Here is a 17,404-nt window from a genome sequence, read left to right on the forward strand (position 1 = left end):
AAGAGCTCAGGTAAGATGGAATTTAGCCCGCGAATGAATGCTGCCGAGGAATTGTTCAAACCAAAAGGAAGTTTCCGAAACTGATAACAAACGCCGAAACAAAGAAAAGCTGTGTATTTTCTACATTCTGGATGAAGTTCGATCTGATAAAAGCTGGATCTGAGATCAATGGAAGACAACACTTCTACACCATTAAAATTTTGAAGAAGTTCTTCCAACGTTTGCCTGTCTGTTTCAGGAATAATGATAGTATTGATTTGTCTCGAATCTAAGACAAGCCTGATCGATCCATTTTTCTTCTCAACAACATGTAATGGATTGTTGTATGAGCTTACTGCAGGCTCAATAATGCCCTCGTCAAGCATAGATTGTATTTCTGTTCTAACACGGTCCCTATAATGTGCTGGAATTACGTATGGTCTAACACAAAATTTAGTATGCTCACGAACACGAAATTGGTATTGAAATCCCTTGATTGTTCCTGTTTTGTGAGTAAAAACTGTGGAATGTGCTTGTAAAATCTCAAAAGGGTCCTGCCTATCAGTGTCATTACAATTCTCAGTTGTTTGAATTTTATTCTGAATTAACTCATTAGTTTCAAATGTGCCGTCGATATCATCCCTGTCAGTACTCGCAGAGCGACTGTTAGTGTCTAGTTCCGTAGAAAATTCCGAACTGTTGTCTAACAGAAGGTAAAGCCGATTAATTTCCTCGTCATGGTTTGAGAGCCAATCTTCAAATTTCAAAGCTATTGACTTACCTTCTTTCTCTAAACTTATTTCAGCATCGTGAAAGTTTAAGATTGCTTTGTATTCATTCAAAAAGTCTACTCCCAGTATAACTTCCGTCGACAATAATGGGACAATAAGAAAGTTCATAGAGAAGCTGGGCTTTGACAAAAGAATTCTAAGTTGGTTTGTTGGCGTACATCTACACTTTTTCCAATGACTGCACCTTGTAATTTAATCTTGCGTAACGGAAGTGTGGGGCAATCGTTCGATTTGTTGCATTTGCTAAAAGCTGTTTCACTAATTACTGAAATGGGACTGCCTTAGTCAAGTACTGCCGTAAATTTTACGTCATTTACAGTAATATGAATCACAGGATATGCAATGTTGTTATGTTTTACGTCGTGTTCCTGGAGTAATATGTCCCTAATGTCTTCCATTTTAACGTAATTACTAGCTACGGCAGCTGCGTCGTCAGTTTCATAAGTACGTTTTGTGGCTGCCAGCGGTATGAGTCATTGCCTATTGTGTCTTTGTTGGCGCGCGTCGTTTTTGGGATTTGGAGACCTAACTTCTACAAATCCACCTTGTCGAGAGGGCACTGCTCTGTTTGAATTCCGCCAGTTCTGCTGCAATTCAGGTCTGTCGTTACGATCATATCGTCTGTCGTCATGTCGGTAGTTTCCATAGTTTCTTTCTTGTCGGTCACGTGGTGGAGAATTTCTCTCTGAATCGTAACTGCGCGCTCGACCGTTGCGTCTTAAGTTATTCTGTCTCCCTTGATAATAATTATTTTGGTTCCCATATTTTCTGTTTCTCTGATTGTCTCTGTGATAGTCACTACTGCGGAGAGGTGATCTTTCCCTGTAATTATTACTACTCTGCCAACGGTTGTCATACGGGTGGTGTCTGTTTTGGTCACGATTTGTGTTGTGAGAATAGCCTTGTTGTGTCCAGTTATTATTTCTTTCATCGCGGAATTGCGACGGATGTGACCTGTAATTGTTGTGTTCCTGTTTTCGCGTTCCGCGATTGTCAGTGTCAATTTCTAATTCTTGTAAGAGTCCCTGAAAAGCTTCAATGTCGTCTTTGCAACGGCCTGCCAAAATAATATGCCGTAAAAGTTCAGGCAATTTGATTAAGCAAATGCGGATGAGTTCTGACGGGCTGTATGGGTTTGAAAGATACTGATTCTTATGCAACATGTCTTCAAAATATTTTACAAGACTTGAAAATTCAGATTGTTCGAAATTTTTCATCATTATGATGCCATGTTTTACTCGGTCTTGTGTGGCTTGAGACCAATATGCTGAGAGGAAGGCATGGTAAAATTCTCCTTCACTGTGGCAATCGTGAATGACCGATCGCATTCTTACACCTGGTTCATTCTTAAGTAGCCACACATAAATTCTAATCTGTGCTCTAATGACCAGTTGGGGGGGGGGGGGGGGGGAACAATAAGAGAATTGATGAAGCCACGCTTGTGGATGAATGTCGTTGCCAGAATTCTTAAATGTTTTGAATTTACGTGTAGTAATGAACAGCTTATAGTCAAAATCATCGTGTCGGCGGGTCGCATGTCGGTCATTGTTACATCGTTTCGGCGGTTCCATCTCAAAATTCGGTGTACTTATCCAATATCTTTCATAATCTCCAAACTGCCCTGTGTTATTATTTTGTGGCAGTTCCGTATTTTTATGTCCCTCTTCCCGTATTGGTGTGCGAGAGTCCTCTGAAATACGTAATTCTTGTATTACCTGTGTCAGCTGATCTTGTACTTCCCGGATTTCTCTTTGGTGTTGCGTACTAATTTGATTCAGACTTTGTTTGAATTTCCTAATTTGTTCGCACTCCTCTGTGTCATTAAAGACTACCGGTTTTGTGTCATTCAGATTATCATCTACCTTCGTAGATAAATTAGTGAACTGATACGAAAGTTCGGCTACTTTCTCCGATAGTGAACACATTTCCTCTGTGTTTTTCTGAACCAAGTTTCAGAGTGTCCATTTGTGTTGAAATCGAATCTACTGTGTCCTTTAAGTTTTCCTGAGTTCTTGCAAGTTGCGTACCGAATCGGTAGATGCAACTGAGTCAGTTTTAGCTTGCAAGGTCTCATGATTTTCGTGAACAATTGTTTGCAGTTTTTATGGCTGCTTCGTGATTCTGTAATGCATTTTCATGCCGCAAAAAAATAGGTTGGAAATTCTCACAAATTTGTGTTTTTACGTCATTACAGACTTTTTGACATTTCGATTCGATTTTATGTAATTCAGTAGTTAAATCTTCACGTGTTTGTTCAAGCGTATGTTCCACTGAGTCTAACTTTTGAAGCTTTTGCTCCATTGCGTCTAACTTTTGAAGATTTTGTTCCATTGTGTCTAACTTTTGAAGCTTTTGCTGTGTTTGTCTCTGATTTTGTTCCATTGTGTCTAACTTTTGAAGATTTTGTTCCATTGTGTCTAACTTTCGAAGCTTTTGTCCCATTTGTTTCTGATTTTGTTCCATTTGTTGCATTAATTGCAATAATAATGTATTAGTGTCTGGAATCTGTTTTTCTATGCCTTTTGGCAGTGCATTTTCACCGGCAACATTTCCATTTTGCCAGGCAGAAAATGTGTCTTGACTCATTTGAGAAAACGGTGAGGACCCATAACCTAAGTCTACAGTATTTGCAATATTGTGTTCTGTCATTTCGGATACCTGAGGCGAGCTGTTGCCGACTGATCGATCGATAATGCTTCCCTGTTCACTACTTGTTTCATTGTGTACACCATTGTTTGTCGCCCGCTCCATTTCCCTATGCACAATTACCAAATTACTACTTCGAATGTCTGTTAATTCACTACACAGTGGTGCTGATAAGCGACGCTCGTCGTCACTATTATTTCTCAGTTTACTTTGGAGCCTAGTGTTACGTTTTTCACACGCCATTATTGTCACAATATTTCACACAATAACACATAAAAGCACAATTTGAAGAGCAAAAATAAGAGAACACATTAACATAGCACTGAAAATAATATCTAGTTAATTGCAAGCGCAGCTGCGAAATACTTTGTGCAAAACTACATGCATGCCACAACTATTTTACTGTACAACAATGAAAGACTGCAACTACAGAGGAAATTCTCTCTACAATTACGCTCTAGCAATAAACAAAATCTACACTAATTACTCAAACTACAAGGAAAAAACCAGAAGATTCCAGTGAGGTATCCTTGGCTAAGGGTCGACATATGAAACGCCCCTTAGAAAAATTATACACGACTGTGCTTAAACTGGCACACAATATTTTTTGCGCAACGCAATCTGACTTTCAATAATCCCTACAAGAGAATGGCCCTGACTAACATTAACCTATACCTTTCACAAATCACTTACCTCACAAAAAATCTTCGTTACTCGAACTACTGCAATACAGCGAGCACCACTACTGCCAGCTAAATAAAAGATTCAAACTACGGAAGGCACTAACTACTGATAGGTATAGTTAGCAAATGAAAGATTTTAATAGAGAACAAACAGTGTATTTACCTTAATAGTCAAAATATATATGATAGTTCATGACATCCAGTCTTACAAATTACAAAACTCCGCCATCTCTCTCCCCACATCCACCACTGCTGGCGGCTCACCTCCAACTGCGCAACGCTACGCGCTGTTAGCATCCAGCTGCCGCTGCCCAACACTACAATGGCAGACAACAATGCAAACCAGCCACAGACTGCAAACGGCACAGCCAGTGATTTTTATACAGAGCGCTATGTGGCGGCGGCGTTACCAATAAAAAAACCTAAACAGCCTACTTACAACTGTAATGAAGGGTGACACCAGTTGAAAACAGATGAAGGCGTCCAGGTGGAGGCACGAACGTAGGAGAAAACACTGATGAAGACACTGTACACGAATGGAGAGACACTGATGCACGGAAAACACTGGCGACGATCATCGGCGAAGCACGAAGCACTCACGCTGACAAAGGGGGGGGGGGGCATGACTCCAGGTCAAGGGAGAGGTAGGAGGGCGGGAAGGAGTGATGGAGCCAGTGGGAGAAAGAAGGGAGAGTGGGGGGAGGAAAGAGGGGGGATTGGAAGCCTGGGGAGAGGTGGGGAAGTGGTAGATGTGGGAGGGAGGAAGGGGGGGGGAAGGAAGGTGAGGAGGGAGAGAGGGAGTCCTGGGGGAAAAAAGAGGGGGAATGTGAGGGGAGAGTCAGAGCTGGTAAGAAGGGTAGATGGATGGGACATCATCAGGTAGGGGAAGTTGGCAGAAGCCACATTGGGAAAGGGTATGGAGGGTGTGAAGGTGGAGAGCAGGTGGGTGGGGATGGGCGAGGATGGGAGAGACAGGCGGGTTTGGGGGATTAAGCTTGTGGGAGGTGTAAAGGATTTGTCTCTGTTCAAGGAAAAGGAGAAGGGATGGGAAGCAAATCAAGTTGTATAGGATCCACATGGGGGACTGGAGACGAATGCGATAGGCGAGGCGGAACGCATGGAATTGAAGTATTTAGAGGGGTGGAGATCCAGGCAGGATGGCCATAGCAGAAGATGGGGAAGATGAGGGATTTATAAGTGTGGAGGATGGTGGAGGGGTCCAGACCCATGTTCAGCCAGAAAGGAGTTTAAGGAGGTGGAGTTGGGAATGTGCCTTGGCTTGGATCATCTGGAGATGGTGGTTCCAGGAAAGGTTATGGTCAAGGGTGACACCAAGGTACTTGAGGGTTGGGGTGAGGTGAATGGGACGGTCATAGATGGTGATATAAAATCAAGGAGGCGGAAGGAGGGGGTGGCTTTGCCTACAGTGATTGCCTGGGTTATGGAAGGATTGACCTTCAGCAGCCACTGGTTACACCAAGTGGTGAACCAGTCAACATGGGATTGGAGAAGGTGCTGGGAGCGTTGCAGGATGGGGGCGAAGGCAAGGAAGGCAGTGTCATCGGTGTACTGGAGAAGGTGGAGAAGATCATTTTAAGGCACATATTTGAATAGTCAGTTCTAAGCGATGCCAGAGGCAGTGCAAAGAGCTACGCCATTTGACTGTGCATGACTGGAAACGAGTGCTTTGGAGTGATGAACCAGGAGATAACCTGAAGCAGTTAGGTGGAAGGGTTTGGTTTTGGTGATTGCCTGGAGAAGGCTACCAGCCGTCATGTGTCGTACCGTCAGTGGAGTATAGAGTACGAGATGGCTTTGAAAAGTCCGCGCAAAGTCCGCGCAAAGTCCGACCACCGGCGCGTATCGAGGTCATGTTTAGTTAGTAACACCTTTTGAGAGAACGCAAACCAAGTTTCAGCCATATTGGTCCATTTCTTTCTATTTGGCATTCATGTGAATAAAGGAAGTCGAGTGATTGTCAAAAAATGGACGAAAAAGAATTTCGTGTGGTGATTAAACATTATTTTATGAAAGACAAAACGCCTCAGGAGACTAAAAGAGAAGATTGATAAACATTACGGTGACACTGCAACTTTGATTAGAACAGTTTATAAGTGGTTTCAAAATTTTCGGAGTGACCATATGGGCACAAGTGATGCTGAACGTTCTGAGTGCCCTGTGGAGGTTACGACTCCAGAAATCATTCATAAAATCCATGATATGGTGATGCATGACAGAAGAGTTAAGGTGCGTGAGATTGCTAGTGCTGTGGGGATCTCTAATGAACGGGTACATAATATTTTGCATAAACATTTGGCCATGAGAAAGCTATCCGCAAGATGGGTCCCGCGATTGTTCACGCATGAACAAAAACGGAATCGTGTGAAGTTTTGCAAGCATGGTTTGCAGCTGTTCAGGAAGAGTTAGCAGGACTTTAAGCGTCGTTTCGTCAGTGTGAATGAAACATGGATACATTACTATACTCCTGAGACCAAAGAACAATCTAAACAATCGGTTACCAAGGGAGAACCTGCACTAAAAAAGGCGAAGACCATTCTTTCCGCCGGAAAGGTTATGGCGACTGTCTTTTGGGATTCGCAAGGGATAATCCTCATCGATTATCTGGAAAAGGGTAAAACTATTACAGATGCTTGTTATTCGTCGTTATTGGACCGTTTGAAAAAAGAGCTGCAAGAAACACACCAGCGATACGACCGCAGAAAAGTTCTTTACCATCATGACACCGCACCAGCCAGCACCTCAGCAGTTGTGGTCGCAAAATTAATGGAAATAGGATTACATCTCGTTTCACATCCCCCCCCCCCCCTGTTCTCCAGACTTGGCTCCTTCGGACAACTATTTGTTCCCCAATTTGAAGGAATGGCTGGCACGACAAAGATTTTATTCAGACGAGGAAGAGATCAACAAATTAGAACAGCGTTGGACGAAGTGTAAAAGTCTAAAAGGAGGCTATGTCGAAAAATAAGAAAGATTTACCCCAAACACATAAGCAGTTTTTATTTTTTCGCGGACTTTTCAAACGCCCGTTGTAAGTGATGTTAGAGTATGGGAATGTTTTTCGTTGTTAGTGCGTGATTCCCTTATTGAGCTTACGAGAACGCTAAATGCAGAAGGATGTGAGCAATTTTTACTGCATTGTTTATTGCAGACAGTAGAAAAACAGTTCGGGGACAATGATTCATTGTTATCACAACAAGAATGCACCGCTATAAATCAGCATCTGTGAGGCAGTGGCTTGTGGACACCACAGTAATGGCTGCTTGACAACACAGAAAATGGTAGAAGATGATTACCTACATATTAAAAGAACGACATCACAGGTAACTTAGTTTTGTCAAATAACGGACATGTGGGGTTTCTCAGTATTCAAACTCATTTGCAAGAAAAGCTTAATGGCTCTATCAAAGACACAATCTGAAATTTTTTAGTTGTCATATACCTACCTAAATTGGATGTAATATTCGTGTCATCCGTAAAAAGAGCTAATTGTAGAGGTTTACTATTTGATACGTCATTTATATACATGAAAAGCTATAGGGGAGCCAAGATGCAAATCTGTGAAACAGTATTTATGATTCGTCACCCAGTTAACAATGGGAAGCCGATAACCATACTTTTCGCTGGTTTGAAAAGTGATTTAACATTGACCTCAGCTGGACGTAATGTCAGATTCACCATTTCAAATTGAGCCTAACCTCAGCGAAATATTAAACGCATGCAGCACTTATTGTCTTTTGAGACGTGTTTTAATTCGTTCTTGACACGTTATTTTGCTCTGTACAGTCTGTTTGTCCTGATAATAAATATTTACACACATTGCAACCTAGAACACAACTACCTCGTCCTACGGAATACATCGACCTGTTCCGCTTTCTCTTGCAAGCGACACATTACCATATAGTAAAACTTGAGATCAAAAGAAACGAAAATACAAGTGGTTCCTCGCTCTCTGGGCCACCATGCATAATCAGCGCTGCAGCACGGTCCTGTTTTAATACGTATTCTCTCTTTTTTGTGACCACGGGAAAAGGTAAAACAAAAACTAGGGCAAACACACTCCTAGCAACACGGCGCGCTTCATGAAATGAATGTAATTTTAAAGGGCGTTATTTTTGCCCCTTCTGACTCCAGATTTTAACATTAATTTCGTTTCTCATTTCTCGGTTCACCCAGTTGGCGGCTGGAGCAAGGTACTGAGTAAAAATGGCTGAAAGACATGCGAAGCCCTAAATTAGAGAATAACGCAGTTCCGTATGAACAACACTGCGCTGGCTGCAGAGGGCGCCGCATATACTGGACTATCGAGAGCAAATCGGATGTAGTCGTCAACGTGCGAAAGAATAATCTTTGTCGAACATCAAGGGAAGAATGTAAACGGCATTTGAGGACGTTATTATGCCCGTATTCGTTGGAGCTGTCTTGAATCCCTATTCTGAAATCAGTAAACTCATACAAATACCCGAGTCTAACAATTTGCAGGGATATTAAATGAAACGATCATAGGATCAGCTATGGTTAAAGTAGGTAGCGGACTTCGCATTATTGCAGTGAGCTAGAAAATTCAACCAGACTACAAAGGGTATTGCTTGCAAATCCCAAGTGCGGCGCATCCTGTAATATTGCTCAAGTGTGTGGGATTCGTATCAGATAGGTCTCACAGGGAATATTGACAGTATGCAAAGAAGGACAGGACGAACGATCACAGGATTGTTTGACCCGTAGGTCACTGTCAAGGAGATCCTGGCAAAATTGAACTGGTGGACACAAACTATCCAGCGGAAGCCTCGCCTCAAAGATTCGAGAACCAGCTTTAAATAAGTAATCTGGGAATATATAATGGGCGATCAAAAAGTTCCCGTTTGTGGGCACTGCTGCAGCATTCGCAGAACGTTGCACAGTTCCGACGCAGTTATACACTGAAGAGCCAAAGAAACTGGTACAGCTCCCTAATATCGCGTAGGGCCCCCGTGAGGAAGCAGAAGTACCGCAACAAGACTAAAAGAAATGGTTCAAATGGCTTTGAGCACTATGGGACAACAGCTGAGGTCATCAGTCCCCTAGAACTTAGAACGAATTAAACCTAACTAACCCAAGGACATCACACACATCCACGCCCGAGGCAGGATTCGAACCTGTGACCGTAGCGGTCGCGCAGTTCCAGACTGAAGCGTCTAGAACCGCTCGGCCACACCGGCCGGCTGTAACACGACTGTCTGAAGTAGTTCTAAAGGGAACTGACACCATGAATCCTGCAGGGCTGTCCAGAAATCAGTAGAGTACGAGGGGGTGGTGATCTCTTCTGAGCACCGCGTTGCAAGGCATCGCAGATATGCTCAATAATGTTCATGTGTGGGGAGTTCGGTGGCCAGCGTAAATGTTTAAACTCAGGAGAGTGTTTGTGAAGCCACTCTGTAGCAATTCTGGACGTGTGGGATGTCGCATTGTCCTGCTGGAATTGCCCAAGTCCGTCGGGTTGTACAATGGACATGAATGGATGCAGGTCATCAGACAGGATGCTTACGCACGTGTCACCTGTAGAGTCGTATCTAGATACACTCCTGGAAATGGAAAAAAGAACACATTGACACCGGTGTGTCAGACCCACCATACTTGCTCCGGACACTGCGAGAGGGCTGTACAAGCAATGATCACACGCACGGCACAGCGGACACACCAGAAACCGCGGTGTTGGCCGTCGAATGGCGCTAGCTGCGCAGCATTTGTGATCCGCCGCCGTCAGTGTCAGCCAGTTTGCCGTGGCATACGGAGCTCCATCGCAGTCTTTAACACTGGTAGCATGCCGCGACAGCGTGGACGTGAACCGTATGTGCAGTTGACGGACTTTGAGCGAGGGCGTATAGTGGGCATGCGGGAGGCCGGGTGGACGTACGGCCGAATTGCTAAACACGTGGGGTGTGAGGTGTCCACAGTACATCGATGTTGTCGCCAGTGGTCGGCGGAAGGTGCACGTGCCCGTCGACCTGGGACCGGACCGCAGCAACGCACGGATGCACGCCAAGACCGTAGGATCCTACGCAGTGCCGTAGGGGACCGCACCGCCACTTCCCAGCAAATTAGGGACACTGTTGCTCCTGGGGTATCGGCGAGGACCATTCGCAACCGTCTCCATGAAGCTGGGCTACGGTCCCGCACACCGTTAGGCCGTCTTCCGCTCACGCCCCAACATCCTGCAACCCGCCTCCAGTCGTGTCGCGACAGGCGTGAATGGAGGGACGAATGGAGTCGCTTCTGCCTTGGTGCCAATGATGGTCGTATGCGTGTTTGGCGCCGTGCAGGTGAGCGCCACAATCAGGACTGCATACGACCGAGGCACACAGGGCCAACACCCGGCATCATGGTGTGGGGAGCGATCTCCTACACTGGCCGTACACCTCTGGTGATCGTCGAGGGGACACTGAATAGTGCACGGTACATCCAAACCGTCATCGAACCCATCGTTCTACCATTCCTAGACCGGCAAGGGAACTTGCTGTTCCAACATGACAATGCACGTCCGCATGTATCCCGTGCCACCCAACGTGCTCTAGAAGGTGTAAGTCAACTACCCTGGTCAGCAAGATCTCCGGATCTGTCCCCCATTGAGCATGTTTGGGACTGGATGAAGCGTCTTCTAACGCGGTCTGCACGTCCAGCACGAACGCTGGTCCAACTGAGGCGCCAGGTGGAAATGGCATGGCAAGCCGTTCCACAGGACTACATCCAGCACCTCTACGATCGTCTCCATGGGAGAATAGCACCCTGCATTGCTGCGAAAGGTGGATATACACTGTACTAGTGCCGACATTGTGCATGCTCTGTTGCCTGTGTCTATGTGCCTGTGGTTCTGTCAGTGTGATCATGTGATGTAACTGACCCCAGGAATGTGGCAATAAAGTTTCCCCTTCCTGGGACAATGAATTCACGGTGTTCTTATTTCAATTTCCAGGAGTGTATATCAGGGGTCCCATATCACTCCAACTGCACACACCACACCATTACAGTGCATCCCCAAGTAAGGTGGCAGATTGAATGAATGTCAATTTCGCACCTCACATGAGACATTTTATATGTTGTAACAAGAAGGTGAATATGTCACCTGACATACTACACCAAAAATGGGCAGATTTGCCTATTAAAATCTACAGTATGCCAAGCAAAGGGATGACAGTTCGACAGTATTAACACACTGAACACAAATCTTGCTGTCAGTGAGCAAAAGGTGAAAAATGGAGCTGGAGGAAACGTTGTAATTTGGGGGTGGACGCGGCCTGAATACAATGGAACGCCTTTAAAAAAGGAGTGGGGCACCCATGGCGACAGGGACAACGAACGCGCAGGGAGATACATCGAGGAGAGCACTAATGGACCAGTAATGCGCACTATGGAGAAACTCTTTAGAAAACTGCGTTAAGAAATTTCCAGATGGTTACAAACAGGCCAGCAACGCAGCTGATCACATGAAATGCTCATGGTACGCTCGTGATGTACGCGTGTAACTTTTACGCGTCTGAAGCGGGCACAAAATGTCGGACTGGCTGAAATGAACTAGGAAGGAGTAAAGTGCAGTTTGAAGGTAGGCTCTTTGCGATTGGCAGAGGTAGTTTCCACAAGATGGAAGGAACGCTCATATTGGTTGGAAAAAGCCGTGACGTGAAGCACGAGAGGACCTAGGTGGGGGACAGTTTGCTATGAGAGACACAAGACCGAAATCTTCCAGGGACTCTCCTCTGAACCAGCGCCAAGTGCAGAACAGGACGCGTCACCCTCTGTACGACACCAAAGGAGGAATATTGAGTGAACACTGCGTTCACTTCCCATGACATTCAGCTAGATATTAGCTGAAGAGTCGTTGAGCTCCGACAGTGGAGAAACGAAACAGCCACGTAGTTAACTGTTCTTGCGAAAACTGAGAAGGCATTGTAATATCCACGCTGCTCCATCTAAGCAGGTGTATATCGCCATATTTTCAGACTAGGTATGAGTGCGTGTTTTCTCGCCTAACGAGAAATATAGGATTGTTTCTGCTCATAAAATCAGCAAAGATTTTGATTAGCTTCCATAAAATTTTCAGAAGGCTAGAGCAGCCATGCAGATGACTGGTCATCGCAGCTAAGATAAATACTTCTAGCAGAGGCGTAAACTTGTTGGTTCATCAGCTTGCGTCCACTGTGAACTCGACTAACCTTGAGTAATATTTTGCTCAGCTTGTCACAAAAATTAACCATCCTCCGTAGACTTGATTGTCATCCTAAATAGTACCAAACTTAGAACTGGAGTTGTTGCTTTGTCATAATATTGGCCAACTTCACGGTGTAGTCGTAAGAATAATTTCGTAGAATATCTGCTGGTTAAAATTTGATCTTGTTTTGTTCAGTGTTATTTCGATTGAACGGGACGTAATGCGCTATACTGACAACTGTCCTGATATTGTCATGTTACAACCTATGTTAATTCGTGCACTTCTTTGACAATAATCCGGGATTACAAGCAATTTGTGTACAGCTAAACACCGATGTGCTCTGTCATAGAACAATGGTCCATTCCTTGCCCCAGTCATTTGTTCTACAGACGCTTACGCACTCACAGGGGTTTTTTGCTGATGTCTGACTAACGTGAAAAGGACTGGAGTGTCAGACACCAGCATGAACAGTCCCCTTCTGATAAGCAGGGTATAATGGTTCATGAGATTTTATGTAAGTCTGTAGGCTTTCGTGGCCGTTGACACAGAAGTTAAAATCTTCTGGGTTATCCGTGTCTTTCCGACTCGCGTGCGGTAAATGAGGAAAGTAACTAATGGTGTCGCTATTGCCAAATGCGTGCAAACAGGACCAACGTGCTGTTATTTTTCTCTTGGCTGCCGAAGTACAAACACAGGTAGATACTCATCGGGGAATGGAGGAAGTGTATAGGGCAGCAAGTCTGTCGAAAATCATCATTGTGGAATGTTGGGCAACAACGGGTGCTGCCGCTTTATGATGGACGCCAACATTCGTAAATGCCGTAACACAGAAGTTACGTCAAACTAAGTGGCAGAAACTCGAGCACCCGCCCTTTACTCCTGCTTCTTCCCCATGCGATAATCACGCCTTAAGTCTGTTGAAAAAAAAAAAAGGACATGAATGGTCGACGATAGTAGGTGGGCATTCAAGGTCTTATCACATCCGGCGTCAGGTTACGCATTTAGCCGACTTACAATAATAAAACTCACCCCCTGCCGCCTCCTCCCGGGCCGAGGAACTGCTGGGATTTGATCAGGGTCAACGAAGTGAATCCGCAAAAGCATCAGGAAGGAAAGTGATAGTGGTCACGTGACATAAACTGGGGGGGGGGGGGGGGGGTGATGCCCTCACTATGTCTCTCAGACAATGGGGGACAATAAAATGGCGAGAAACCCCTGCTCTTCCCCTGGACCAATCATGATCAAGCACCCCCTACTTCTTCCCCTTATCATCATCTTTTATAACTGGGATACTGTTGTGATAAGGATTCATTCTTGAGCTGGACAGCATAGGGAAAGGATGAGGTTGTGTCTACTTGTTAATAACATTTTAATACTTCGTCATTCTGCACCAGCAGAGACCACACCCAAGCAGATATGAAAGTACTCCCATTCCTACCTATTCCTGTTCGGAAGAAAGACAGAGGTGTATGTGGGTCGCTGAGCTCTACAGTTCTTGTTTATGGCAACGGTAATCCATGGAAGGATAGCTCACTGGGTACTCCATGCAGGAGCACCTGTTCACTATAGAATACGTGCCAGGGAGTAAGAATTTAGCAGAGGACACGTCACGCATCCCAAACGATCTGCCACACAGTCTTGAAGGCAACCAACGAGATAATGATTTTAGCTTGTTGTACTTCAAGAATGTAAGTTTCCAAAATTATGTAATGTCCACACTAGAGCAAATTATGATTGAGCGAGAGGAAGACTTGGTGCCGAGTGAGATAAAACGGAAACGTATGACTGTGACATAGCGGCCATAAGCAAGTATCATTTAGTACAGGACAAATTAGTTTTTAAACATCGAGATCCAAGGGATTATCGAAGACTGTTGGAGACCCCAAATAAGTTAATTAATAAGCTAGTGTTGTACACACACTTAACCTATCGTCGTTTTTGTGTGTAAAAATGTTGTAAAAAGTTAAAGGAAGCCTCTTACTTCAACAGTACGCTAGAGAGGATTCGCCAGATACTGCAAGTATCCAAGATCTACCAAAAGACGAAACCACAGATGGTATCGTACGCAAGACCAAACCATCAAATAATTCCATCGAAATTACGCGACATAGCCACAGTAGACCTTTTGGGGCAGTCACAAGTTCGCACGCGGTTTATTCCTATGTCTTTGTAGTAACAGAATTGACATCGAAGTCTGGGACTATTGTCCCTTGAGGAAGGCTACTGGTAATATGGTGACGGCCGCCTTTACAAATCATTTCTTGAGGGAAGTGGATATGATGAGACAGGCTATCTCCGACAGTGGTCCACTATTTAGATCTCGACAGTGACTGAACATGACTAAGAAGCATGAGATTAAACGGGTCTTCATTTCATTGTACGACCACCTGCCGAACCTTATCGAGAGGGTGATGAAGGAATTTGAAAAATTATGTAGATTATACTGTTCCAGCCAGCATAAAACATGGGACGTGCATCTTTGGTCATTACAGACGTTCTAAACGAACTTCCCAATGAATCAACGTTGCTTTCCCCAGTCCACATTCTGAAGAATCAATAACTGCCTATATGTAGGAAACGCTACCATACTCAAATAAGTGCTGACTCTGTCAACAAAAAATCACAGGGATGGCGTTGCAACACTTGAATGGAGAAACGGGTGAGGCAAACAGAATTTAATCGTTCAAAATGGTTCAAATGGCTCTGAGCACTATGGGACTTTACATCTGAGGTCATCAGTCCCCTAGAATTTAAAACTGCTTAAACCTAACTATCCTAAGGACATCACACACATCCATGCCCGAGGCAGGGTTCGAACCTGCTAGCGTAGTGGTCGCGCGGTTCCAGACTGAAGCGCCTAGAACCGCTGGGCCACAACGGCCGGCCAGAATTTCATGTTGGCCAGAAAGTTTCTGTATGCACTCGGCGACTGTCTAACAGATGCAATGCATTAACAAAGAAATTTTTCAAGGTTTTAGAGGTCCATACAGGATACGTAGGATCCCACTCCCATATGCTCTTGAAATAAAACATTACAGAAACATAAGTTAAAGGTTTCTGTCGTATTTCACGCGTAATGCCATGGATAGAGTAACTGGTATAAGTGCTATTGGAAAGTATCTGAAGAAAACTTTAACTAACAAAGCCATGGAGAATGTAAATATTTTTCTTATACATTGTAAGTTATGTTTAATTCGTTTTAATTTGTGTGTATGCATTTGTGCGAGCTTAAACAGGAATGGATACAGGGGTTGTTTTTGTACAGTATTTTGTTCGAATAAGTTGTGTGTGTGTGTGGTCTGACAGAGATAAGAGCTGTAACCAATCTATGACATATAAGAAGGAATAATGAAAAGCATATTCAAAAAATTGCAAGAGAAAACGAAGTTCATTATTCCTCATGAAACTTGATTTTTGCTTGGAAAGTGATGAATGCCACACCTACTAGGAGCATCGATTATTTGACCAGTCTTATAAAGTGTCTGAGAAACATTAGAGCTTAATACAAAATCAAATTAAATAGTTACTTCAGGGCATCTCATTTTTCTCTGTAGTAGGAGCATAAGAGTCAGTGGGATATGTTCCCTATGAACGAAGGATGACAAAGTGAAGTGTGTGGTGGTGACGGCCTGTCAGGCTCTAAGGAGCCCTAATGAGACAGAATTAGCGATTTACACGTATATTATTTGGTTCTGCTCGGTTGTGGCAATGACAGCAGAAGTGGCAAATTGGATTAGAATGTGCGGATACGTCCACCTCGGCAGTCTCGACGGCAGCGGCAAGGTCAGGGTCGCCAACCTAGCAAAAGCGGCGCTGTGCAAGGTAGCCCGCCCAGTTGATTGCAGACATCGCCCATTCGGCAGTGATGCCCCACAGTGTGACAGCACGTTTCACACGGGCGTACTCATTGAAGACAGCACCCTAGTAAAGCTCTCAGCGGCTCTGCACAGGATGGCGGTCATTGTGCAGAGAGTTACATCATGATGAACGCTGTGGTCGCTAGTGTCTGCTCATAGACACATGTCAGTACGCAGCAGCAGCTAGCGCAACTTCCCAGAAAAGCGACAGCTGGACAGTGTGCCAAACACTATCAGTTTGTCCTAGTGAGCAGGCTCTAAGTCTTCACATCAGTGGGGAAAAGGTCAATAGTTCACAATGGCTAAGTCCAGCAGGCCGGGATGGCTACTGTGTCATAGTAGAATCTGATGAATGATAGTCCGAACATCACAGGCCTTGCCTCAGAACTGGATCGTTGCAACGGAATCGTGAGAGGTCTAGGAAGCCCAAGTATTTGTAGCTGTCTGTTGGGGCAATGATGTTATCCTTGGGCGAGGATGAGCGAATGTGGCCTGGTTCTCTCCCCATCACTGCTCTACAGTGCGCCATGGTGCTGTAACTTTTTCTTTAAGGCATTCAGCTCGTTACGTTTTGCAGTATCAGTGTGCTGAAAATTGTTTTTGCACATGATTTACATGTTGTTACTCTAGTGTATTGTGGTTGGCAGAATGACGATATACTGCCCTCACAGTGAGGTCATACTAGTAGACTGGGGATTCAGACACCTCACTTGAGTGATGGGTAGATTGGCCTCGATTGTGTGCTGTGCTGTTTGCAGTATTGGCTCTCTTATCTCTCTGACAATCTGATGCAAATGTTGCACACAAGCCTACCTTCGCCTGGCTCAGCACTGGTCAGGGAGGAACTTCAAAAATTTTATATCCACCTAGAATATCTTTCTGTGGTGCAACAGCCCCTCTCCTTTAGAAAATTTGCCCCAAATTACACATATTTTTACACTGACAATTACGCAGTGTACAGATTTTATTATTTGATTGCACATGAGAGCTGAACCACAAGATACTTGTTTTAGTGTTTAATACTGTAGCACCGTTGTTTATGTTCAGTTCATTGAACTCATCTGGTTACACTTACGGTATCTCCGTTTACACTTTATATTCTAATACAAATAAACTGTTTTATCTGTTACACTATACTTTCTGTTCCTTGTTTACATCAGTAAGCCACTCCACTGGTATCTCATGTACTGGTAATTCCGGGGGATGGACAGTATTACGTTTGAGGCAAAAATAGGGTACCAGAACTGC

Source organism: Schistocerca gregaria, chromosome 7 (genome assembly GCF_023897955.1).
Source record: "Schistocerca gregaria isolate iqSchGreg1 chromosome 7, iqSchGreg1.2, whole genome shotgun sequence".
In the NCBI taxonomy this organism is placed as follows: domain Eukaryota; kingdom Metazoa; phylum Arthropoda; class Insecta; order Orthoptera; family Acrididae; genus Schistocerca; species Schistocerca gregaria.